Here is a 26287-nt window from a genome sequence, read left to right as displayed (position 1 = left end):
TCTGCACTCTCAGTAATATATGCTGGATGTAAGGTCTGTGACTCTAGGAAAATGCTGCTGCCTTTACTAGCTCTTGTGTATCAGCACAGCTTTTTCTCTGCACTTATAGCCTTTGTGATTTTCCCCTCTGCTCTCCTCCCTATCTGAACTCTGATACTGACCGCTTGTGTGATCTGCCATGTCAGTACTACATGCTGATGTGAGGTCAGTGATTCCAAGAAAATGTTGTTGCCTTCACTAGCTCCTATGTATCGGCACATATTTCTCTCTACACTAGTCTGTGTGATTCCCCTCTGCTATTCTTTCCATCTACACTCTGATAGCCTGTGTAATCTGCCCTCCCTGAACAAAGGACTCTACAAAGGACCAGAGGACATTTATTATGGGTAAAAGAAAGACGTTTCAGACATCAATATAGGAAAGGGTTCTTTACAGTTAGAGTTGTCAAACTATGGAATGCCCTACCCCAAGAGGTAATAATGACAGATACTGTGTCACCATTTAAAAAAAGGCTAGTTGATTATTTGCTGACAAATGGCATTGAGGGTTACAATTAATCAAGGCATGAATGATGTGTAATTTATTGAGGTTGAACTTGATGGACCTGTGTATTTTTTCAACCAATGTAACTATGTAACACTTGGAAGCTAAGCCTCCTCCCCACTCTCTGACCTACTGTGTACAACTTCTTCCTCCTCCCTGCTGCTATTTCTAACACTAAGAGAAGGGAGAGGGAGAGCAGATAATGGAAGCCCACCAGGAAAAGTGGACTAACGGATGTGAGTTAGAAGCAGCAGCAGTAGCACAGGTTATCTACAGGAATTGCAGACTCTACAGCATTAAAATAGTAAAACATTTTTGATGAAGACTACTCAGAAAGTTGCTTAACCCGACATCTGCCGTATATATACGGTGCACGTCGTGTGGGGGAGTATGGAGCGGACTCACGAGCCCGCTCCATAGAACGAGCATGTTGGCTGTGTGTTACAGCCGACACTTTCGGGTAACAAGCGGGATCCCACTCCTTTAACCCATGAAATGCCGCGGTCAGTAGTGACTGCGGCATTTAAATAACTAAAAACAGGGGGGCGACCCCCTGTAACGTTTCAAAGGCCCCCCCACAGTGTGATCGTGGGGTGCCGTTGGATTGCATGGCAGCCTGGCATGGCAGCCTGGGGGTCTGATGACGGCCCCCAGGTCCGCCATATTTGTACTCGTATGAAGCGCTGCCTCCAGCAGGGCTTCATAGGAGACTGTCAGTATCATGATATACTGCAATACATTAGTATTGAAGTACATCGTGCAATCGATCCAGCGATCGCTTGTTCAAGTCCCCTAGGGAGACATGTAAAAATCTTTTTTTTCCTTGTAAAAGTAGTACAACATAAAAAAAACTTTATAAATTTGGTATCGCTGTAATCGTATTGACCCGCAGAATATAATTAACATGCAGTTTTTACCGCAGGGTGAACGCCTTAAAAACAAAACCACCTGAAAGAGTGATGAATCTCTGTTTTTCTCCTATTCCACCTAACAAATATTTTTATTCCAGTTTCTCACTACATTATATAGTACAATAAATGGCGCTGTGAAAATCTACAACTCATCCTGCAAAAAACAAGCCCTCATACAGCAATATTGATGGAAAAATAAAAAAGTTAGGCTTTTGGAAGGTGGGGAGGAAAAAACGAACGTGAAAATCCTAAAAATGGCTGCGACAGGAAGGGGTTAATTGTGCATTTAGGAAGAAATAAACAATAAAAAAAAACTTCAGTGCAAAGGTGTCAATAGCCTTTAAGCACACATACTAAAAAAAAAAAAAATGAGGCACATAGTTTACATATAACTACAACCTTAACCAGAGCCGGTTTTAGACAAAGTGTGGCCATGGACAAAGTTTAAAGTGGGGTCCCAAACGCTGAATTACAGTATCAATAATTCAGTCAGTTCAGAAGGTGGTGTGCAGAGAAGTGCATCACTGATTTCTAGCGCGTCCAGGAGTGTTGCAAGTCCCAAAGCATATGTCCCCCATCTCTCACAAAAAATTATCTATATACATATACAGTTATTTAATCATACCACTATACCAGATTAAATATTACATGCATACTGTTACTGAACACAACTCTTTATTATAAGACCAATAATAACACAATAAAAGCTCCAAATTATACCGCCACACCATAATCACATAGTGACTGAATAATACCCCCATACAGTTCATGAATAATGCTGCCACGCCATATCCACATAGTGACTGAATAATACCCCCATACTGTTACTAAATAATACCAACACATCATTACCACATAGTGACAAAATAATACCCCATACTGTTACTAAATAACACCGCCACACCATAACCACATAGTGACTGAATTATACCCCCATACAGTTCATGAATAATGCTGCCATGCCATAACCGCATAGTGACTGAATAATACCCAATACTGTTACTGCATAATACCGACACATCATTACCACATAGTGACTGAATAATACCCCATATTATTACTTAATAATACCGCCACACCATAATCACATAGTGACTGAATAATACCCCCATACTGTTACTGAATAATACCGCCACATCATAACCACATAGTGACTGAATAATACCCATATACTGCTTATGAATAATACTGCCACACCATAACCACATATTGACTGAATAATACCCAATACTGTTACTGAATAATACCGCCACACCATAACCACATAGTGAATGAATAATACCCCCATACTGTTAGTGAATAAAACCGCCACACCATATCCACATACTGACTGAATAATACCCCCATACTGTTACTGAATAATACCTCCATACCATAACCACATAGTAAATGACTAATAGCCCCATACTGTTACTGAATAATACCAACAAACCATAACCACATAGTGAATGAATAATACCCCCATACTTTTAGTGAATAAAACCGCCACACCATAACCACATACTGACTGAATAATACCCCCATACTGTTACTGAATAATACCTCCATACCATAACCACATAGTGACTGACTAATAGCCCCATACTGTTACTGAATAATACCGCCACACCATAACCACATAGTGACTGAATAATAGTGTAGATAGTGCCACACACAGCCCCCTTGTAGATTTTGCCACACAGCCTCCTCTTGTAGATAGTGCCATACAGCCACCCTAGTAGATAGTGTCACACAGACCCCCTTGTATATAGTGCCACACAGTCCCCCTTGTATATAGTGCCACACAGCCCCCCCCCTGGAAAATATAGTGCCACACAGCCCCACTTGTATATAGTGCCACACAGCCCCAATTGTATATAGTGCCATACAGCTCCCCCTTGTATATAGTGCCACACAGCCCCCCCCCCTTGTATATAGTGCCACACAGCCCTGCCTTGTATATAGTGCCACACAACCCCCCCCCCCTTGTACATAGTGCCACACAGCAACCTCTTGTATATAGTGCCACACAGCCCTCCCTTTTATATAGTGCCACACAGCCCCCCTTGTACATAGTGCCACACAGCCCCCAAAAAATAAATAAATTGTACTAACCTAGCCCTATTCCCACGATGGAGGGAGCGCTCCACAGCCTCCGGGCGGTACCCTTGCATATGCCAGTGTGATGCAGTGACGTCATCATGCCGGCCTGTGCAGATTGTTCCCAGTGCCTTATAGGCTGCAGGTCTAACGTGGCCTGCAGCCTATAGTATTCAATTGTATATGCATCCTGAGGACACAGATACAATTGAATGTGGCTGTCACTAGCACCGAGGCCCCCTATCCGATGCTAGCAACGCTACCGGCATGAGGGGGCCCGTGCCGCTCGGCTCATAAATGTTATGTGTGTGCAGGGTGGGCCCCCTCATACCTCGGGCCCTGTAGCAGCTGCTATGGCTGCTATAGTGGGCAGGGTGTCCTAATAGGATGGGGCCCTGGGCAGTTGACCCCCCCTAACGCAGATCTTGACCTTAACTAATCAAAGTTGACCACAATGACTTAGGGAAGCTGTATTTATGGGGTCTGTATTTAGAGGGTATGGTTTAGGATCTGTATTACTTAAGGGGGTCTGGTCTGGTGTTTGTAATGCTTTAGGTGGTCTGTATTGCTTTAGGGGGTCTGGGGTATGTATTACTTTAGAGGGTCTGGTCTGGGGTCTGTATATATGGGGTTTAAACTCTGTTGTCTGTATATATTTAGGGGGTCTGCATTGGGGTCTGTATTTATTCCAATTATGAAGTTACAGGGGACTCAATGTGTCACGGTACAGCCTGCTGCACATGTTCCTTACATTCGCATTAGGCCTTATACTTTTTGGATCCAGTTCCAGTTTTGGCTACCAAAAATTCATACAAAAATGCTGTGTAAAATATTCTTTGAATTCCATTTATGAAAAACTGCCACAGGTAGCCAATGAGAAAAAAAATACAGCAAAACAACAACACAGCAGCAGCAAAAATGCAGCAAAACTGCCACATGTAAACATGTCTTATGGTAGCTAATTAGAAAATAATAATTATTAACAATTTACTGTAAAGTTCATCAATATTATATTGCGGCACAAAAAATATCTTTACGTCTGTGTTTTTTCTGGTGTTGGAAGAGTTAATCTGGTCTTCAGACCATGTAATCCACTATGCATTGTAGGAAACACGCTCATTTGTTTGTGCACAGCTCCCCCTGGATTCCTCACTTCTCTAGAAATGTCCAATATTTGACTAAATGAAATGTATAGGAATCTTGGCATCAAGGAGGAAAGATCAGATGCTCACATAGCTCTCTGGAACATTGTTTTATCAGAACTACACCATCCATCCTACATAATTTACGGGATATGCTTACATTGGTCATGTTTTATTCTTGTAGATTAGAAAGGTATAACCAGTTGCTAGTATGTTACTACGGTAATACAGAGATGTTCAATTTAATTGTTGTTCACTGAAAGTAGATATGGGGAGAAAAAACTACACAGGTAGTGGCAGTAGGGAGTGTTGATTTTTATTTGATCGCTGATTTCAATAATGGATGCAAAATAGTTATTGGCCTCCCTGATGGGTAAATGTATTGTAAATAGATTACTGGTTTTACCAGCTTTTAAAGAACATTATTTGCATAGATGTAATCCATGGATTCACTTTGACATGATCAGAACTGGGCTTAGAAGATCACACAGGATCACACGGGAGTCGCATCAGACCAGCTCACTGAATCATTTGGCTTACAATGGCATTCTGCAGCTTCTAGGTACCGTGATAAATAAAAGCTGCAGAAGTAAAACGGTGCATTTTTTAAAATGAAAAATAAATTACAAGTTATTCCTAAAACAAAATAAATGCATTTCATTCAAAAAAAATTAAAAGACCACAAATAGCCTTTAAGCATTTGTATGGTATCCTTTTGACAAAATTGCATAAGAAAACTTCAGTACAAATATAGTAAATTATATATATAATAGAATTCTGAATGCACTCCCACAGCTCTTACTGACAGTGCTAGAGTCCCCACGTAAACAGTGTCAGTCAGAGAGTGCGCCTAATACCATTATCGACCAGATAGTTTCCCCATAAATAACTACAGCCAATGAAAACCCACATAAACAGTGCCAGATAGAAAGTGCTCCTCTAAATATCTCTAGCCAACGTATTCGCATGAAAAACATACTCCCCTCCTCCTGTGTCTCTGCTCTACAAAATTAATTGCTATGTGAGTGGTAAAAAAAAGAGCCATCTCCTTTGCTGAAACTGATCACTATCTCCAAAAATAATCTCTGCTCAATGATTGACTGCTCCTTCAGATTATTTAGGACGCAGATATGTGTAAAGTACTGTCAAGCAGAATTTCCTTCACAAACAAATGTAGTAAGTCAGGTGAGTGTGACTGAGAAATAAAGCCAAGAATGAACAAACCACTTAAAAACTGTAAAAGTTTCTTAAATGTATTATCCAGTGAAGGTTCATATTTTCTCAATTATCCTCCCAGTGTGTTAGCCATTAAATGAATGACCAGAAATTTCTGCAACAACATGAATCAGGAAACCCAAAAGTGTGTATGTGGGTACTGATTCATGAAGCAGTTATTGAAATGTCAGAGAAACCTCAAAAAGGTAACTTCAGGTCAAGAATTTTGCAATTTATTATTCATCACTAAAGCTATTCCAATAAATTCACTGACCCATAAAATGTCCCTGAGATATTTACAAACTTGCTTAGAAACGCTCATTGCCATTCACATTGTTACTAGTAGAGATAAGCAAATTTCCCGAAATTCATTTCGAGGCCGATTCTATAGGGTCGGCTGTCCAATTCAATTTGTTCTGATTAAATTTGCCGCAAATAAAAAGTGCTGACTCTGATGTCTTCTAGGACTGTTTCCAAGTTGGATACAGTCCTAGAAGTCATCAGAGAGTCAAACAGGACAATTGGGGCACTTGCGATTCCACCACTAAAATAAAAACAGTACCATACTCACCTCCCATTGTCTCCCAAAATGTGGTGCCCTTGCTGACTTCCAGAGATTGCGTTTTTTTTGTTCCCATGTGACCGCTGCTGGCGGTCTCCTGAGACACATGGTCACATGGGCCAAACGATGTTGGAAGGCCAGCAGAGACACGTTGCTACTGGAGACCAGGTGAGTATGATATTTTTCTTCATCTCCTCTTCCTTTTGCCAATCTGTAAATTGGTTGCAGGCGGTCGTTACTTTGACAATTTGTGCACCGCAAAGCTAAAAGGTTTTGGATTTTGCAGAATCCATAATTTTTGGAAAATTCAGACCAAATTCAATTAGTTTAAAATTAATTTACTCATCTCTAGTTACTAAATTAAGTATAGCTGAATCATTAATGGCAAATCACTTCTTAAGAAAACACTGTCTAAAGAAACATAGTCCATAGATATGAAACCCCTATCTATGATCTATTTTTCTATAAATTCAGTTCATAGTGGACTTCCTTTTTTCAACAACCTGCTACTTCTCTTATGGCCCTAAGGTGACAACTTTTCCCATCCAGTGAGATACATAGAAGAGAGGGAGTTCCATAGCACAAATAAAAATGGGCCTGCTATTATGGTGCCTGGTTTGGCCCCATAACAACTGCATGGTCTACCCCTATGGTACATACGTCTTTGTTCCCATCATCTTTTCTCAAGAGAATTGTCCTGCTCCTTAATATGTTTCCAGCAATGCCATTACTACTTTAGTTATTAGGGCTGAGTACAACGGAAAAAAGGACCAACGGCGCTGCTAGTACAGATGTCACAGTAAGATAGAATTGAAATAATTGTATTTATTTGCAAATAACAGGGCTACGCGTTTCAACGCCGGACCGGCGTCTTCATCAGGCCAATACATACAGTGCGATACACGCACGTTTAAATACATGTATTTAAACGTGCGTGTATCGCACTGTCTGTATTGGCCTGATGAAGACGCCGTTCCGGCGTTGAAATGCGTAGCCCTGTTATTTGCAAATAAATACAATTATTTCAATTCTATCTTACTGGGACATCTGTACTAGCAGCGCCGTTGGTCCTTTTTTCCGTTGTACTCAGCTCTTCCTCTGACAGCAAACTTGTTTTGCTTGTGCATGGACCTGGCAGCAGCTTCTTTGCTTTTGTGACACTTAACGGTGTCCACAATTTAAGGTGAGCAATTTTCCTGATGTTTGGATTGCTCCCGTTCTTATCGCTTTTACCTGCACTATGTGGCGCCGTGTCTCTTTTTCTTTATTTTACTTTAGTTATTGTCATCATTAATACCACACAAATTTACCTCACATAATACCAAATAGAGGGTTTATATAGAAGGTTGTTAAACCCCAATATATATTTACTATGTGATATATTGCTATGCTCCCTTTGGTATTTGGACAGCCTCTATTATAAATTAAATAGTTGATGTCTCTTTCAGGTTCAGGTAATATACCTGCCTTACAAATTTTTAAAAGTTATTTTTTTCATACTTGTTAAACATTTTTTCCTAAATATAAACTAATGTAAACAGATGTGTCTTTGCTTGTCTTCAAAAAGAAACATGCATATCTTGCATACTTTTGGATAAAAATTACAGTAAACACAACTTAATAAAAGACACTACAAAGCACTAAACCTCATAAAATAGTTCATTCTGTATGGCATTATATGAAACTTGTGAGACAGTGAAGACGTTTACAAAGACACATCAATAAGTGAGGCATAAAAATGTCACTTTTATGAAGAAAAGAGGGACAAAAGAAAGACACTTGTGAGGTATGCTAATCTTTCAACATATGGTGCTGAAAACAGATACCAGCACCATTTTTTCTGTGGAGACGTAAGCAACTAATGAAGATGTCTAATCTATAACTTGCTCCCAAGAGGAAGCACAAATCATTACTTTTGCAGGTTAACATTCATTACTGTTTTGTCATTTTGGACAAATAGTACCAGGCCATCTGCAATAAAATTGGTTAAAATCCTTAGAAGGCAACCTCCAGTGCGCCTCTGTTCAGTTGTCATTCATCTTGATGACTGCACAGTGGCTGCTGATGTTCTGAAATGATCATCATGGTTTAACACTAAGAAATGTGCCAGTAAACGCTGACAGCCATTGAAAATTTTGTTTTGTCTCAATTAGTAAAGGAACATGACCTCTCCAAGTGCTTGGAGAATCTCAGATTTATTTTTGCAGATAGACCTCATACATGGTAATATTTAAAGCCCTCCTTAAAATTCTTTGAGAATGCAAGCACATTAATATGCACACGATGTACACCTATTCTGCAAACAAAGAAAAGTACCACTATCCAGTATAAGAATTGTTGAACATACATCTTATCTCCTTCCAAAATGTTGGTCTCTGGTCCAGAGGATGCATTCAATCTGCAAAATGGTCAGAGTACTCAACTCCACCAGTAATTTTCCAAATTTTACAAAAGGGAGGTCAATTCCTGCCCTGCATAAGTGATCTGCAACAGATTGCTTCTGCCTGGGAAGAGTTGAGCAATTCTTATGTAGCACCAGTCATCTCCGTATAACCATTGTGTTCTGATGTTTCAGAATGTGCTGATTTTACAAATATAATTAACAGAATAGACCAAAGTATGTTCATTCTGGTCTAGATCGGGGTGGTCTACTCAAAGAGGTGGGATAGATAGATAGATAGATAGATAGATAGATAGATAGATAGATAGATAGATAGATAGATAGATAGATAGATAGATAGATAGATAGATAGATAGATAGATAGATGTTATGTAACCACAGCATGAAAAAATAATGAATCGAGCAGCTTGGTTTCCTTTTTTTTTTTTTTTTTTTAAAGGTACATTTTATTATGACCACAATAAAAATATAAAAAATGCATATCAAATATATAGACATAATAGGTATTTCAAACGTACCCATATGTAAACAAGTCAGCAGTTTAGTTATACAAACATAACTTTAAGAAAAAAAAGATTTTCATTACTCAAAAGAGAAAGATCTAGCAAATGCAGTACATAAGAAGAACCCAGTGGAGGAGTAAGCAGACCAGTAAAAACAACAGCCCCATAGTGCAAATATTCTCAGTAGGAATGCGTAAAAAAAAAACGGGGGTGAGGGCAAAATTATTGGCAAGCATGAGGGTTAGCAACCCAGGAATGCCATATTTTTTTGCAAATGTATCCAGGCACCCGCATGCTTCATATGTGAGTTTGAAAAGGGTAATCCACAATTTCAATGTAGGGACCTTGGGGTGTTTCCAGTTCATGAGGATGATTTTCTTTGCATAGAACAATAAAAGCATCATAAGGGATCTAGTAGCTACAATATTTATAAGGTCTTTCACCAAAGGCAGTAAGCAAACTGGGAATTAATATGCAAGGGAGTCCCACTTTTAGCTCAATAAATTCCATCACCTCAGTCCAGAAATCAAAGATAACTGGAAATTCCCAAAACATATGCATAGCATTTGCGGACTAAAGGTAGTGATAAAATTATAGACTAGGGATTTCTTAAATTCATCATTGACCCCTAACCTTCCGGGAGATGATCCTAAGGTGCCTTAACGTCTCCATTATTCCAATAAAGGCAATAATTCATACCCAGAGAGTGTATGTAATAAAAAAAGAATAGGAAAGTATGGCCTGCAAAGGGAACTATAGATTCCACTGTTCTTAGAAGTCAAGTCACTGATCCACATAAAATTAGGCATTACACTTAGATAGTCCAAGAGACATGAAAAGCTGAAACACACAAACCCCACCCTACCCATCCCCCCCCCCCCCCCCCCCGAACATGAGACAGGCTTCATTTCCATGTGCAGCAGAAATCCTGCATAAGGTAAAGGCAAAACCCGGACTAGAAAATATAGTTAAAATGTTAAATGAATGCGGGGGCAATCCCCTTCCACTAGATAGGTCACAAATCTAGCAAGTATAAAGATTAGGTTCAATACAACACAGAGTGGAAGATATGACTGGTATAAGAGAAGACCTTAGGGCACGGCATATCTCTACACAAGACAGGAGAGAAATGTTACTGCTCATCTCACACAACATGTAAAGGCGGATTCATTTGGTATCCCCAGGGATAGTTCTTTTAGTGCATGATAGATTTTGAAGCTATAGTTCATATCTGCACAGGGAGACATAGCAGCTTAGGAGCAAAGAGACTATATCCCATGACATTCTAATCAGGTAAAAACATCTTCAGGCTTATCCAGAAATATTGTAGAGCCGTTGTGAACCAGCCTGAGTTTCGCAGGGTAGACCATAGAGCAGGAACGTTGCTTCTCCCACAAAGATTGCTTAGCTTCTGCAAAGTGCTGCCTTTGCCGTTGTACATCCAGAGAGTAATCAGAGAAAACATGCTTCAGAGGTCCCTGTTTCCTTGCGAGTTCCAGCATCTTGTCTCTTTTCCTGAAGCTGAAACTTGGCAAAAAATGTGCGTGGAGGTGAACCAGGCGGAGGCGCTCTAGTCGAGATATGGTGGGCCCGTTGCACACAGAACATAGGAGAAAAGGCCGCATGTCCAAAGGTCGATTTAAGACAATTTTCCAAAAAGGCAGCAGGATCCGGCCGCTCGACTCCCTCCGGTAGACCAACAAAATACATATTGCACCGTCTCAAACGGTTCTCCATGTCTTGAAGTTTAGCCCACCAAGTAGACTGTTGAGACTCTATTGTGTCAACTCTAGATCTAAGAGAAGTCATCACATCTTCTAGGTCAGCTATGCTTCGCACAGACTCAGTAGCCCTTTCACATAATGTATGCACATCAGCCCTAAGGAGGCCAAAGTCCGTTTGAAGAGCGTCTGTTTTTTTCCGGTTGGTACCGTTCGTGACGCTGTAATAGCTTTCAGAACATCTAAAATAGATTCAGTGGGAGAGTCAGCAGGAGTGGAAGGTGTGGCGGAAGCCTCCGAAGGCCGCGACGTGTGTGACCCAGACACGGCTCCGGACAATTTTTCCATCTTGTCGGTTATCTTGTATTGTTTGGAGGGTGACATTTACACGTAGACCTCAACCATTGGAAATGTTTAGAAATAGAGAAAACCACTCAGGCTAGTGCACCAGAAATATACTTATAAAAATCCTCCTAAAAAGAGTCCTCCAGGTGTTACATTACATTCACATATCCAGGCTATATCTAGGTACTATATGTGGGGACCACAGGCAGATTGTGCTGTACCACCAAGATCCTTAGCAAGCCAGACACAGTGGACACTCACCGTACCCCAACTGTAGAGATTCAGTCCCACAGAAGGCCTGGGGTGGGAGAAGCAAAATGGCGGCTGCGTCGCCAACACTGTCAGTAAGGAGAGTTTCCAGAGAGAACTTGAACCCCGCATGGCACCGGGGAGCAAAGTAGAATAGCACAGCACCGGCTGCTGGTCTAGGCCGCAGCAGAAGGCCTCACCCGGCCGCCTTTCGTTTGGCTGGAAGTGCAGTTTGCGCACTTCTGGTAGGAAATTTAGCCTGGGGATCTGGCCCACGGACTAGGCCCCAAATGTTTGTATGTCTCAAACCGAGCAAGAAGGGATCCAGAATGCTCCCCCAGGCAACAGGAGCACCACCAATTAGGTAAAATCACTGCTGCCGGCTCCGGGTGCAAGGATGGAGCAGGATAGCAGAAGCCGCCAGCGGAGCTCTCCTGCAATCCGTCCTCTCCCACCTGAGTCTTGGCCACGCCCTGCTTGGTTAAGTTATTAATCCACTGTTACATATTGCTAACAATCTAATTGCTGGAAAATGAATTGAAATCTACAAATCTCATCTCATTACTTGCTGTATACATAAATATATTTATTCCTACTCAAGTCATAAAACATGTTATCAGATCTGACGGTGTATTAAGTTTCTCTTCAGTAAACAGTTCAATTGAAAACCTATTTTTATAACTACTGAATACAAAACGCAATTTCCACAGTTATATCATAATTAGTTGAGATAGCTGAAGGAGTTATTATCGGAACGGGATGCAACTTTGGAAATCTGGATGTGGACAGATGTCCCTAGGTTTATTAGCCATATTTTCAGGACTATCACAGATAGTAATGTGGCAGTCAGATTAATGTACATAATGTTCAGATAACTGACACAATCATAACTATTAAATGCCTTCATTTTCGTGTACTGGATGATATATTCATCATATGTAACCCAATGAGGGCATTTATTCATAAGTCATGACCTTGCTCATTTATGTTATTTAAAGCATCAAGCTGCAAAAAATATAGATGGTTAATGCAGTGTACAACTGCTAGAATGACCTCTGCGAACACATTTTCATTGGATTTGGTGCCTTAACTTGCTCATGACTACTAAACATTAATTACTGCATTTTCTGGAATTGTACTAGAAGAAGATAAATTAATGTCTGGGGGTAGATCTTGCTTTTGTGCACACTGCCACTGCATCACCATGATTAAAGGGGTTCAGTGGCTGGAGCCAACAGCTTCCGGCATGGACGTCCGGTGCTCGGAGGCAGCCAGTGCAGCTTAACGGTGCGGCAGACCGCCACAGATCATGTACTGATGACCTATCTGGTGGATAGGTCATCAGTTGTGTACAGTAGTGGACAACCCCTTTAAATTATCAGTGTTATAGAACAGTTAGGCCGCGGTCACATGTCTGGATTTTACATGGTATTCGGTGCGGATTCCGGCCAAAAATCAGCATCAGATCAATTAACAATCTGCAACCCATGCATGCGAATGGAGTATCCGCAAATTGCACGCTAAGGGAAATTTCCACGCAGACTGTTGTCTGTGCAAGGAACTAAAATCTGCGAGAATAAGCATCATGCTACTTATTCCCATGAATTATGTATTGAAAAACCGGTATATTAGCCACACACGGATTACTCATTTTAAATGGGACAACTTCTTATGTGGATTTGTGGCACATGAAACTGAACATCTGCGGCAGATATTCAAGTGTAAATCTCAGGATTATGCCCGGATCCTGTAGTAAATATGTGTCTGATTTGTCTATAGCTAATCAGACCCGTGTGAGCATATCCTTACAGTAGAGTCAACTGCAACTAAAAGCTCTCCATTAGAAATCTGTCTTGGCATAAGTCGTCTGCACAATTGATTCCATTAAAAAAAAAAACGGAAAACCTGATGGAATGGTGGCAAACGGAAACCATTAGCAATGTTTCCATCACCATTGATACCAATGGTGATGCAAACGGAAGCTAAGGTTTCCATTTGCCTTTCCGTTGAAGGGTTCTCCCGACGGAAACCTCTGACGGAACCCCTAAACGGAAAGCCAAGACTGATTTGAACAGTCCCTAAGACAGGTAGAGTGCAGGAAAGATACAATGTGTGTCTCACCTGCATTTGCCTGCGATTAGTAGTAGTGATCTAATGGCCAGCCATTACTAAATATGTAGATATTGTGCTATCCAAGGCCACAAAATTATATCTCTTAAATTTTTGTATGCCCAGCCCAAGATCTAATCTTTCTGTCTGTAGGTCTTCCTAAAAAATTTTATATGGGTACTTGAGGTTCCATAATATACTTCCAAAGTTCTTCAAAAGCTCTTCAATTACAAATTATCACCAAAAACAAGAAAATATACTACAAGTTTAACTAAGCACTAAAACACCATCAATATAAAGAAGGATGTTTATATAAATTACTTTAGTCATTTTTTTTATGTCTAATAAGCAAACTTTGGAGGTAAAGAGCGTCAGTGTTATAAGAGATATCTATATAAAACGACTAAAATAAACAATAAATAATGACTTTCCCGATCATACAAATACCGATGCACAGTCTCATATAATGTAAGGTGGCCAATTAGCTAAACACAACTGTCTACCACTTCACCCTTGATAGAAATAAAGCTTACAAAAATGTTGAATACAATTATATTACCTGTTTAGAAGAATCATATGAAAAACTGTTGTGCTATCCATATGCAAAGTTTGAACTATATGCGGCTGATATATAAACCATTAAATATCATATGCAGAATATTTTTCCTACAGCATAATGTTGAAATCTGTGGGTACAAATGCTTCCAGGAAAATGAAATATCTCGGCAACAGATGCCATGGGGGCATTCGTCTATCCCGCCAAGAATACCAGTTGAACAAACTGTCATAATGTAGACCCACAAACAATATGGCATAAAAGTCTTATTATCTGTGGAAATGAACAAAAAATTCGAGTTTCAATGGCTAGTCGTCTTTACAAACTGAAAACAGACATTGTTATAAATCTGCTGAAAAACATTCATTCCGGAAGAAGAAGCTTACATGAATGAGCTCAGGAACTTTGTTACAGATTCTGCAGAACCTTGAACGCTCACAAAGAATGGCTTGTTTGTCACAATGCAATAAATGCTGGAATCTGTCATTGTTACACAAGCCGTAACTGAAAGACAGAGGAATGAAAAGGTCCTACCAATTGTCACCAACCAAATTTCATTGCAAATATGATTTTGTGATGTTACTAGTTTAGATGAGTTGATTTTAAAAAATAACCAAAAAGCTTGCCTCATTTAATTTACATCTTTATCTTTTTGGGTATTTATTTTTTATAAACTGATGCATATAATATCTGTATAGAAAAATCTGCAGCTAGTTCTAGCAGTTATCAACATTGGCAATATGTAGGTGTATTACTAAGGGTGTTCTATTTATTTACAAGAAAAATTACAGTCGTAACCAAATTAAATATCCAAGTAAATGCAATAATTATTGCATGGTGCCGTCCAGGTAAATAATACAAAATAAATAATAATAAGAAAAAAAAAATTCCCAGACATATCCAGCACAAACTAGGATGAAAAAAATATATAACAAGTTTATTTAAATAGTATATTAGCTTAAAATTACCATTTCCCCGGTCTATGACCGTAAATACAAAACCCTATAATTAAATGGAGCTGAGGAAACCTGGTATGGTATACATGAGAATGATAACAATACAGCATACATAATATTTATTTTGTTTTTTTTAATAATAAAGCAGTTTGTAAGGGGAAAAAGTGGGTTTTTCATTTTTTGTTTTACACTTTTTATGAAACTTTTTTTTTTACTTTTTTACTAGCCCCACTAGGGGATTTCACTATACGATCCTACGATTGCATTTATAATACACTGCAATACTTCTGTATTGCAGTGTATTATGCCTGTCCATGTAAAACGGACAGGCATCTGCTAGGCCATGCCTCCGGCATGACCTAGCAGGCATACACTACAGGCAGACCTGGGGGCATTTATTAGGCCCCCGGTTACCATCGGAGACACAGACACTCGGTGATCTTATCGCCGGGTGTCAGTGGGATGATAGGGAGCTCCCTCTGTCCAAAACCACTCAGATGTCACGCTCGCTATTGAGCGCCGCATCTGAGGGGTTAAACGGGTGAGATCGATACTGATATCGATCTCACCCGTTTGAGCAGGGACGCCCCCAGCCCTCAGCTACCTCTGGCAGCTGAGAGCAGGGAGATTTAACGGCTACCTGCTCTATTTATTTATTCCGATGCAACGCCGTGAAAAGGCTATAGCATCGGAATAAAGCCCGTTAGTGGCCGCCGTAAAAACACTATGGGAGGGTCACTAACGCGTTAAACCATTTTCTCCATCGCTGAGAAAACTTTCTAGTTGCCTTCATATTTTTACATGAGACACCCTCCCGGAGGTTTATTAGAGATCCAGCGTCTCAGTATCATTTTTCTGGCAATATATAGACTACACCCTAGTGATCTCTTTTGGGAATTATCAAGCGTTATCCCAAGGCTGCATCCAGCTATACATATAATTGTACTGTAATCTATCTCAATATTATATATTCTATTCAAAGTTTCTTTAACCCTGTTCCAATATCTTTCTTGTTTTTCAATTACATCAAAGTGTTTTTTAAGTCTACATATTTCCCTATTCAAAATTCCCCATAAATGTGCTTTACTAGCATCCCATATAATATTTTGAGATGCCGTCCCCTTATTAACTTAATAAAAAAAATTGAGTTCTTCCTCAAGTTTATTGTGAGTTTTAATATAGTTTAACCATTGTGGATTTAAGTTCCAATTTCTTCTTTTAGGACTATTTTTAGTGCCAATATTTATACCAATAATAGAGTGATCTGACACCCCTCTTTTATTAAATTATATGCCCCCTGGTTCCCTATAACTAGATCTATCCTAGTTAGTGACATATGTGTTTTAGAGAAACAGGTAAATTCTTTTCGATTTGGATTTTTAAGCCGCCATAAGTCAAGCCATTTAATTTATTTCAAAAACTTCCCAAATATAGTCAATGTAGAATCATTTTGCACCCCTACATAAAATGTATCTTTATACAAATCTATAATATTGTTAAAGTCTCCCAACAAGAATAAATGATAGCTATCTCTACCCACAAGAAACTCCTGAAACTCATAAATCACCTCGTACTCAAAGGGCGGTGGAATATATATAGCTGCTACTACACATTCAACACCATCAATAATACAGTGCAGAAAAACATATCGTCCCCTTTTATCCAATTTCTGAGCTATCAACTCAAATTGTACTCCTTTACAAACAAGTATTGATACTCCTCTTTAAAAAGAGGAGTAAATTGAATGAAACTGAGCCTGTATCCAGTTTTTCCGCATCCGATCAAGAAATTCTGGTAGTAAGTGAGTTTCCTGTAGGCAAATCAGACATGATTTCTGCCCCTTTAAGATTTCAAAAATTGCGGTCCTCTTAATCCTATTTTCCATCCCTCTTATATTCCACTATATAATTTTAACCGTCATATTCCAAAAAGAAAGAAAAACACTCTGGTCCCCATTTCAGCACCCCTCCCCCTTTTTTGTTCCTTTTTACCCTGTAAAGCATACTTAATTTACACCTTCCTTTCTTTCCTTCTTTTTTTCCCCATGGTCATCATCCCCCCCCCACCCCACGGAAAAGGAAACCCTTTTAAGCCGTAAAGCTTTTGTCAAACTCCAAACACTTGTAAAAAGAAGGGCGTTTAGATACCGGTCAGTCTTTATGGCACTTCGCTATTCATGGACAAAACAGCGCATACCCAGTTACCATGTATTTCCCTCTTACGGCTATAGACGTCATAGAAGGGGGGCTCCGTGCTATCAGCCAGAACAGAGAGCTACTATGTAGGAGCGGCTCCCGTTCTGGCGGATTGGAGACGTTCATGTATTACATGGACAGTTATTCATTTGACTGACTGACTGGCCATGGCTTCCCTCGACAGAATCAGCTGTTTGCCCGTAGCGCCGGGAGTCAGACCCATGGTGATCAGCCGATCGGTGCAGCAGGCTCTTTTCTGAAAGGTGTTGTCTCAGTGGATCATTATAAAAATAATCATAAAAACTCTCATGGTTATGTCAAAATTGGACCTTATTGGCCCAGGAAATTTATATTTTCTTTAGTGTCTATTACATGCCTTACCAAATGTGTTCCATTTTCACATACAATTACTACAATAATGTTTGCCTTTTTTTTATTTACCCTATAATTACTTTAACTTACTTTTTAAACTTTCAGCTTTCTAAAATGTTTAGAGTACAATATTTTTGTTTGTTTGTTATTTTCACCTATTAATTATATACATTTTTTTAGCAGTAAAACAAAAACTTGTGTTTCTAAGGCGGAATTCACACGACAGGGTTTCCCGGCCGGGTCGCCGGCAGTTCATAAATCGTCCGTCACCCGGCTGCATTAGGAACAATAGACCCCTAATGGGGCTATTCACACAACCGATTTTTTGACGGGCCGGGAAAACCGGCCGTCAAAAACTGCCACATGCCCTATTTTCGGCCGGGTACCCTGCCGCCCGGCTCCCATAGAAGTCTATGGGGCCGGGTAATACACGGCCATCACCGGAATGTGTCCCGAGTGATGGCCGGGTCTACCGTCGCTCGCGCACTCTCTCCTCCTCCTCACAGTGCAGAGTGCATGTGATGAGGAGGAGGGTCTTTTTTGCTCCCTGTAGGAGTCGGAATCCCCAATCCCCGGCCGGGGTTTGGGGATTCCGCTACAGGAGAAGTGCGTGACTACACTGTCCATATATGGACACAGCGAAGTCACTCACTTCTGCAGTGGAATCCCCGACTCTATGGCCGGGGATTCCGCTACAGGAGAAGTGAGTGACTACACTGTCCATATATGGACACAGCAAAGTCACTCACTTCTGCAGCGGAATCCCTGACTCTATGGCCGGGGATTCCGCTACAGGAGAAGTGAGTGACTACACTGTCCATATATGGACAAAGCGATGTCAATCACTTCTGCAGCGGAATCCCCGACTCTATGGCCGGGGATTCCGCTACAGGAGAAGTGAGTGACTACACTGTCCATATATGGACACAGCAAAGTCACTCACTTCTGCAGCGGAATCCCCCACTCTATGGCCGGGGATTCCACTACAGGAGAAGTGAGTGACTACACTCTCCATATATGGACACAGCAAAGTCACTCACTTCTGCAGCGGAATCCCCGACTCTATGGCCGGGGATTCCGCTTTCAATTAGAAGTGAGTGACTACACTGTCCATATATGGACACAGCGAAGTCACTCACTTCTGCAGCGGAATCCCCGACTCTATGGCCGGGGATTCCGCTACAGGAGAAGTGAGTGACTACACTGTCCATATATGGACACAGCGATGTCACTCACTTCTGCAGCGGAATCCCCGACTCTATGGCCGGGTATTCCGCTACAGGAGAAGTGAGTGACTACACTGTCCATATATGGACACAGCAAAGTCACTCACTTCTGCAGCGGAATCCCCGACTCTATGGCCTGGGATTCCGCTACAGGAGAAGTGAGTGACTACACTGTCCATATATGGACACAGTGAAGTCACTCACTTCTGCAGCGGAATCCCCGACGCTATGGCCGGGGATTCCGCTACAGGAGAAGTGAGTGACTACACTGTCCATATATGGACACAGTGAAGTCACTCTCTTGTGCAGCGGAATCCACGCTATGGCCGGGGATTCCGCTACAGGAGAAGTGAGTGACTACACTGTCCATATATGGACACAGTGACATCACTCACTTCTGCAGCGGAATCCCCGACGCTATGGCTGGGGATTCCGCTACAGGAGAAGTGAGTGACTACACTGTCCATATATGGACATTGAAGTCAGTGACTTCTCCTGGAATGTGGGGGGGGGGGATGGGTGCAACCTACAGGGGGCTGTGTGGCATCACCTACAGGGGACTTGGTGGCATCACCTACAGGGGACTGGGTGGCATCACCTACAGGGGGCTGGGTGGCATCACTTACAGGGGGCTGGGTGGCATTACCTACAGGGGGCAGGGTGGCATTACCTACAAGGGGCAGGGTGGCATTACCTACAAGGGGCAGTGTGGTATTACCTACAGGGGCAGGGTGGCATTACCTATAGGGGGCAGGGTGGCATTACCTATAGGGGGCAGGGTGGCATTACCTGCAGGGGGCTGGGTGGCATTACTTGCAGGGGGCTGAGTGGCATTACCTGCAGGGGCAGGGTGGCATTACCAACAGGGGTCTGGGTGGCATTACCTACAGGGGTCTGGGTGGCATTACCTACAGGGGTCTGGGTGGCATTACCTACAGGGGGCTGTGTAGCATTATCTACAGAGAGCTGTGTGTGGCAACAAATGTAAATGAAATTCATCCGATTTTCAAACGGACAGGGAAAAAAACGGATGCAAATCGGGTCCAAATCGGCCGGTAAAAATGGCAACACGGCCCGAAATGGAATCAGAACGGATGCAAACCGGATGCAAACCGACCGGGAAAATCGGCCAAAAACGGCCGATTTTCCCGGCCGACACTCGGACCCTGTCGTGTGAATGAGGCCTAACACTGTATCCTATATTGATTATACAAATATAGTTGTTCTAACATGAATCTAATATTTTAGTTATTTTAACATAATATAATAAAAAATAAGTGATTAAAACAAAAATCCATTAGCATTGACAAACTTGATAATGGTTTGCACAAACCTAAAAGTTCTTTAAAAATAAAATGCTGTTGTAAAATACAAAATATAAAAACTGTGTTATAAACATAAAAGTTCACAATAAAAGTCTGTTTCAGGGTCATTTTCATGAGAATACAATAAATGTATTCTGTCTACACACATAAAGAGTTTTGCTGCATGAATGCATTGATCATTTTAAGCTTCTGCTTTGTCTGTGAAGAATTAAATAGCAATAAAATTTTCTTGTATCTTGTGATAGACTTGTTAATATTGAAATTACAATCTGTTTCACCTTCATTTTATTTTTCTTCTAAGGCTGCCTTCTTACACCGCAATGTTGTAGCAGTACCACCATACCCAGATGCATAAAATTTGTGAATCATAATCGGTGGGATTTGTTTTTAACCCAATTTGAAACCATGTTGTAGCGTGGACATTTTTGTGTCACTTTTTTCTCATGACTTCAAAGGAAGAAGCTGCAATGGAAAAGACTGTATGTAGAAATAGTTACAATATAACATTGAATTTTTGCTGCTTCTGTAATAAAGGTATACTTTTCCTGCCAAAGGCTGCTTTCATACAGCAGTATTTTAGTTAGTATTTTGCATGAGTATTTGGAAGCTAAAACCATGTGTGGAACCTACACAGAGAAAAAGTATAATAGAAAGATTTGTGCCTCTTCTTTGTTTTGGATTCACTCCTGGTTTTGGCTATAAAATACTCATGCAAATGTAAAATACTGATACAAATACTGCCATGTGAAAGAGGTCAAAGACATATCTCATACGTCCTGGCAGGAGAGCACTTCATTAGCCAAGGACATATCTAATACATCGTTGGTACAAGTGGCTCTAGCATGGGCTAGATTTTTGGCAAGAGAAGAATCTTGGTTTTAAAACAAGACCAAGATCACGTCTCTAGTCATGATCTAGCGCAAGCTACAGCAGGCTGAAGTGGAAGCTGTCTGAACAACATAGGAGGGCAGTGGGGCATATGCTGGCAGCTTGCAGGGAGAGTAGGAGAATTTGTCTTCCTGTCTATCCCTGTATGGCTTTAGATGACACATGGGGCGGAGGTAATGTGAATTTTTGTTCACGTTATCACCCCCTTTTTCAATCAGAGAGTATATTTGCTCTCTGATTGTCACACATAGGGGGTATTTTTTTCCAGAGAAGCAATGAGATGAGGAGCTCATCTAATCACCCCTCTGTGCCTATTTAGGCAAATATTAGACTCCACACCCTAGATGTTTACCAGTGTCCAGATTGCAAGCAGGTCAAGCAAGACGCTTCAAGCAGTTGTACCACACATATAAACAAACATCAATAACGTTTGTACATTTGACACTGTACCTATGCTGTCTGTACCTGATTTGTAGCGTAAAAGCCTCTGACCACTTATCTAGCGATAACTGCTATAGTCATAGTGACAACGATTATCACTAGAGCAAAATGTCTAAAAAAAATTCCGTCAGTCACAAATTACATGTTCACCTACTTACTGTGCCATAAATAATCGTTTCCAACTAGTTTTACAATATAAATTAGTATCAATTAATGCATTCGATTTGTGATTATGGATTACAGTTAGAGTTCATATAGGGGGAAGGGAAAATATATACTTCTATAATCCTTTAGTTTATTTGCAACTAAAAATTGGTTTGTGCGTTCCTGAGATTTTAGCTTTTATCTTAACACACGCAACAGTAAACATTGACATGTGTGATATGTATGAACTCCTCACATATTACAGTTTTTTCCAGAGTACATTTTGTTTTCATAACGGGTCTGCTTGAATAAGCGTTTTAGTTGCAAAGTTGATTTTTGCTTAATTTTTCTTATCATTGCCATTTGATGCTAAATTTTGTGAAGTTGGTTGTCAATATTAATTATTATATTGTATTTTTATATACCGTTATGCTGTGTACTTTCCCCAAAAAATATGATTTAGGTAGCATAGTAGCTATTTTGGGTGTGCACTATGTATCTTTAGAACATTTGTGAATAAAGGTCAAATCATGCATGGCCTCTATTTCAGGTTTTGGAGAGCAAAAGCTCTTGTTGAAGTAGATGCTTATCATATATATGAACTTTGCACACCTTGATCTAGTATTTTTACATTGTTTTTGCATGTAAGCCTCTTGTTGGATGAGAGATTCAGACACGTAAAATTGTAAGCATTTTTTTATAACTATTTGTCACAAAGTTACGTGAAGGTGGACATGGCTGTAAATAGCCCGTTATGATAACTGCAATTCTCAGGTTGTCTGCCTTCAGAAAATATAAATGGTGTGGGGATACACTTCTTTTTCACGGTGTGTAATCGCTGTACTTTATAAGTTGCTATTTTTTTACATTTACAGATTAAAATCAGGATTTGGTGTCTACATTTCGGGTGATTTTATAGATATGTGCATGTAAACATAGGCAATAAGTGATATGTAAGAAATCTGTACATCTTGAACTTTTATATTTAGAAGGCGTTCTTTGTCTAATTTTCTTCTTGACTACATTTTTTTGCCACAAACATGAATGGTTATGATTTTTTACAAAAAAAAATACACTTTGATGCAAAATTCCATGAAGGCACCTGTGTTTATAAAGTGCAGAGCAGCATTTTAACCCCTTAAGGACGCAGCCACTTTTGGACCTTATGACAGCCTCATTTTTTAAATCTGATGTGTGTTACTATATGTGGTAATATTTTGGGAATGCTTTTACCTATCCAAACGATTCTGAGATTGTTTTCTCATGACATATTGTACTTTAAGATAGTGCAAAAATTTGGTCGATATATTCAATATTTTTGTGTGGAAAAACACCAAACTTTAGAGAAAATTTGCAAAAAATTAGCATTTTCTAAATTCAAATGTATCTGCTTGTAAGACAGATAGTTATACCACACAAAATAGTCACTAGTAAAATATTTCCCATATGTCTACTTTAGATTGGCATCATTTTTTGAACATCCTTTTATTTTTCTAGGACGTTACAAGGCTTATAAGTTTAGCAGCAATTTCTCAAATTTTCAAGAAAATTTCAAAAGCCTATTTTTTCAGGGACCAGTTCAGTTCTGAAGTGGCTTTGAGGGCCTTATATATTAGGAACCCCCACAAATCACCCCATTTTAAAAACTGCTCCCCTTAAAGTATTCAAAACAGCATTCAGAAAGTTTCTTAACCCTTTATGCGTTTCACAGGAATTAAAGCAAAGTGGAAGGGAAATTTGCAAATTTCAATTTTTTGCGCAGACATTCCATTTTATTCCATTTTCCCTGTAATACTGAAGGTTTTTTACCAGAGAAGCACAACTGAATATTTATTGCCCTGATTCTGAAGTTTTTAGAAATATCCCACATGTGACCCTAGTGCGCTACTGGACTGAAACAAAAGCCCCAGAAGCAAAGGAGCACCTAGAGGATTTTTGGGCCTTCCTTTTCTTAAATTATATTTCAGGCACCATGTCAGGTTAGAAGAGGAGGTCTTGTGGTGCAAAAGTAAAGGAAACACCCCAAAAAAGACCCCATTTTGGAAACTACACCGCTTGAGGAATTAATCTAGGGGTGTAGTGAGCATTTTGACCCCACAGGTGTTTCATAGATTTCATTAGAATTGGGCAGTGAAAATGAAAAATTACATTATTTTCCAATAAGATGTAGCTTTACCTCAATATTTTTCATTTTTTCAACAAATAAATGAGGAAAAGCACCCCAACATTTGTAAAGCAACAGTACGGAAATACCAAACACGTGGTCATAAACTGCTGTTTGGGCAAGCAGCAGGACTCAGAAGGGAAGGCACGCCATTTAGCTTTTGGAGCGCTGATTTTGCTGGATTCATTTCTCTGAACCATGTCGCATTTGTAAAGCTCCTAAGGTACCAGTACAGTGGAAATCCCCCCAAAAGTGACTCCATTTAGGAAACTACACCCCATGAGGAATTCATCTAGGGGTGTAGTGAGCATTTTGACCCCCCAGGTGTTTCATAGATTTCATTAGAATTGGGCAGTAAACATGAAAAATTTCATTTTTTTCCACTAAGATGTAGCTTTAGGTCAAAATGTTTCATTTTCTCATCAAATAAAGGAGAAAAAGCACCATAACATTTGTAAAGCAACTTCTCCAGAGTACGGAAATACCCCATATGTGGTAATAAAGTACTGTATGAATACACATCAGGGCTCAGAGGGGAAGGAGCGCCATTTGGCTTTTGGAGAGCAGATTTTGCTGGATTGGTTTTTCTGCGCCATGTTGCTTTTGCAAAGCCCCTTAGGTAGCAGTACAGTGGAAACTACCCAAAACTGACTCCATTTGGCAAACGACACCCAATGAGGAATTAATCTAAGGGTGTAGTGAGCGCTTTGACCCCACAGGTGTTTCATAGATTTCATTAGAATTGGGCAGTGAAAATGAAAAATCTCATTATTTTCCAATAAGATGTAGCTTTACCTCAAAATATATATTTTTTTCAACAAATAAATGATGAAAAGCACCCCAACACTTGTAAAGCAACTTCTCCAGAGTACGGAAATACCCAACATGTGGTCATAAACTGCTGTTTGGGCAAGCAGCAGGACTCAGAAGGGAAGGCACGCCATTTAGCTTTTGGAGTACAGATTTTGCTTGGTTGATTTTTCGGCACCATGTCGCATTTGTAAAGCTCCTAAGGTACCAGTACAGTGGAAAAAAAGTTACTCCATTTGGCAAACTACACCCATTGAGGAATTCATCTAGGGGTGTAGTGAGCATTTTGACCCCACAGGTGTCTCCTATATTTTATTAGAATTGGGCAGTGAAAATGAAAAATTACATTATTTTCCAATAAGACGTAGCATTAGTTCAAAAATTTTCATTTTCTCAACAAATAAAGGAGAAAAAGCACCGTAACATTTGTAAAGCAACTTTTTCAGAGTAGGGAAATACCCCACATGTGGTCATAAACTGCTATTTGGACACAAAAGGGAAGGAGCGCCATTTAGTATTTGGAGTGGAGATTTTATAAGATTTGTTTTTTGACACCATGTTGCATTGAGCTATAGTACCAGTACAGTGGTACCCCCGATAAATTACCCCGTTTTGGAAACTAGACCCCTCAAAGAATTTATCTAGGGGTGTAGTGAGCATTTTGACCGCACAAGTGTTTTGCAAAAATGAGTAAACCATAGATGTTGCAGATTGAAAATTGCTGTTTTCCACAGATATGCCATTTCAGTGCCCAATGTGTTGTGCCCAGCTTGTACCACCGTAGACACACATCCCATAAATTGTTAAGCGGGTTCTCCAGAATACAGTAATACCCTATATGTGGTCATAAATTGCCGTTTGGGCACACTGCCAGGCTTAGTTGGGCCACCATTTGGCTTTTGAAGCGCAGATTTTGCTTGGTGTTTTAGTGGTATTTTATCTTATAATGTGGGGGCATATGTGAGCTGGGCGGAGTACATCAGGGTATATGTAAGCTGGACAGAGTACATCAGGGTATATGTAAGCTGTGCAGAGTACATCAGGGTATATGTAATATGTGCGGAGTACATCAAGATATATGTAAGCTGTGCAGAGTACATCAGGGTATATGTAATATGCGCGGAGTACATCAGGATATATGTAAGCTGTGCGTAGTACATCAGGATATATGTAAGTTGTGCGTAGTACATCGGGATATATGTAAACTGTGAGTACATCAGGTTATATGTAATATGTGCGGGTACATCAGGCTATATGTAAGCTGTGAGGAGTACATCAGGGTATATGTAATATGTGAGGAGTAGATCAGGGTATATGTAAGCTGGGCGGAGTACATCAGGGTATATGTAAACTGGGCGGAGTGCATCTGGGCATAATAGGATGATGTAATAATGGGGAGAATGAATAATCCATGGATTGGTGTGGTCGCT

General features: G+C 40.2%; 1 long non-coding RNA gene across 1 annotated transcript in view; it reads right to left on the bottom strand.

Annotated features, from left to right (window-relative positions):
• Positions 1-14785, bottom strand: part of LOC142748147 (uncharacterized) — a 48106-nt gene extending 33321 nt beyond the window's left edge. The window contains exons 1-2 of the long non-coding RNA XR_012882151.1: positions 14723-14785; positions 14340-14609 (exon numbers count right to left, since the gene is read on the bottom strand). This is a non-coding gene — a long non-coding RNA (uncharacterized LOC142748147). The remainder of the gene's footprint in view (positions 1-14339; positions 14610-14722) is intronic.
• Between the last annotated feature and the right edge of the window lie 11502 nt (positions 14786-26287).

The sequence above is a fragment of the Rhinoderma darwinii genome, chromosome 3 (genome assembly GCF_050947455.1).
Source record: "Rhinoderma darwinii isolate aRhiDar2 chromosome 3, aRhiDar2.hap1, whole genome shotgun sequence".
In the NCBI taxonomy this organism is placed as follows: domain Eukaryota; kingdom Metazoa; phylum Chordata; class Amphibia; order Anura; family Rhinodermatidae; genus Rhinoderma; species Rhinoderma darwinii.
This window is presented reverse-complemented; position numbering and strand designations above follow the sequence as displayed.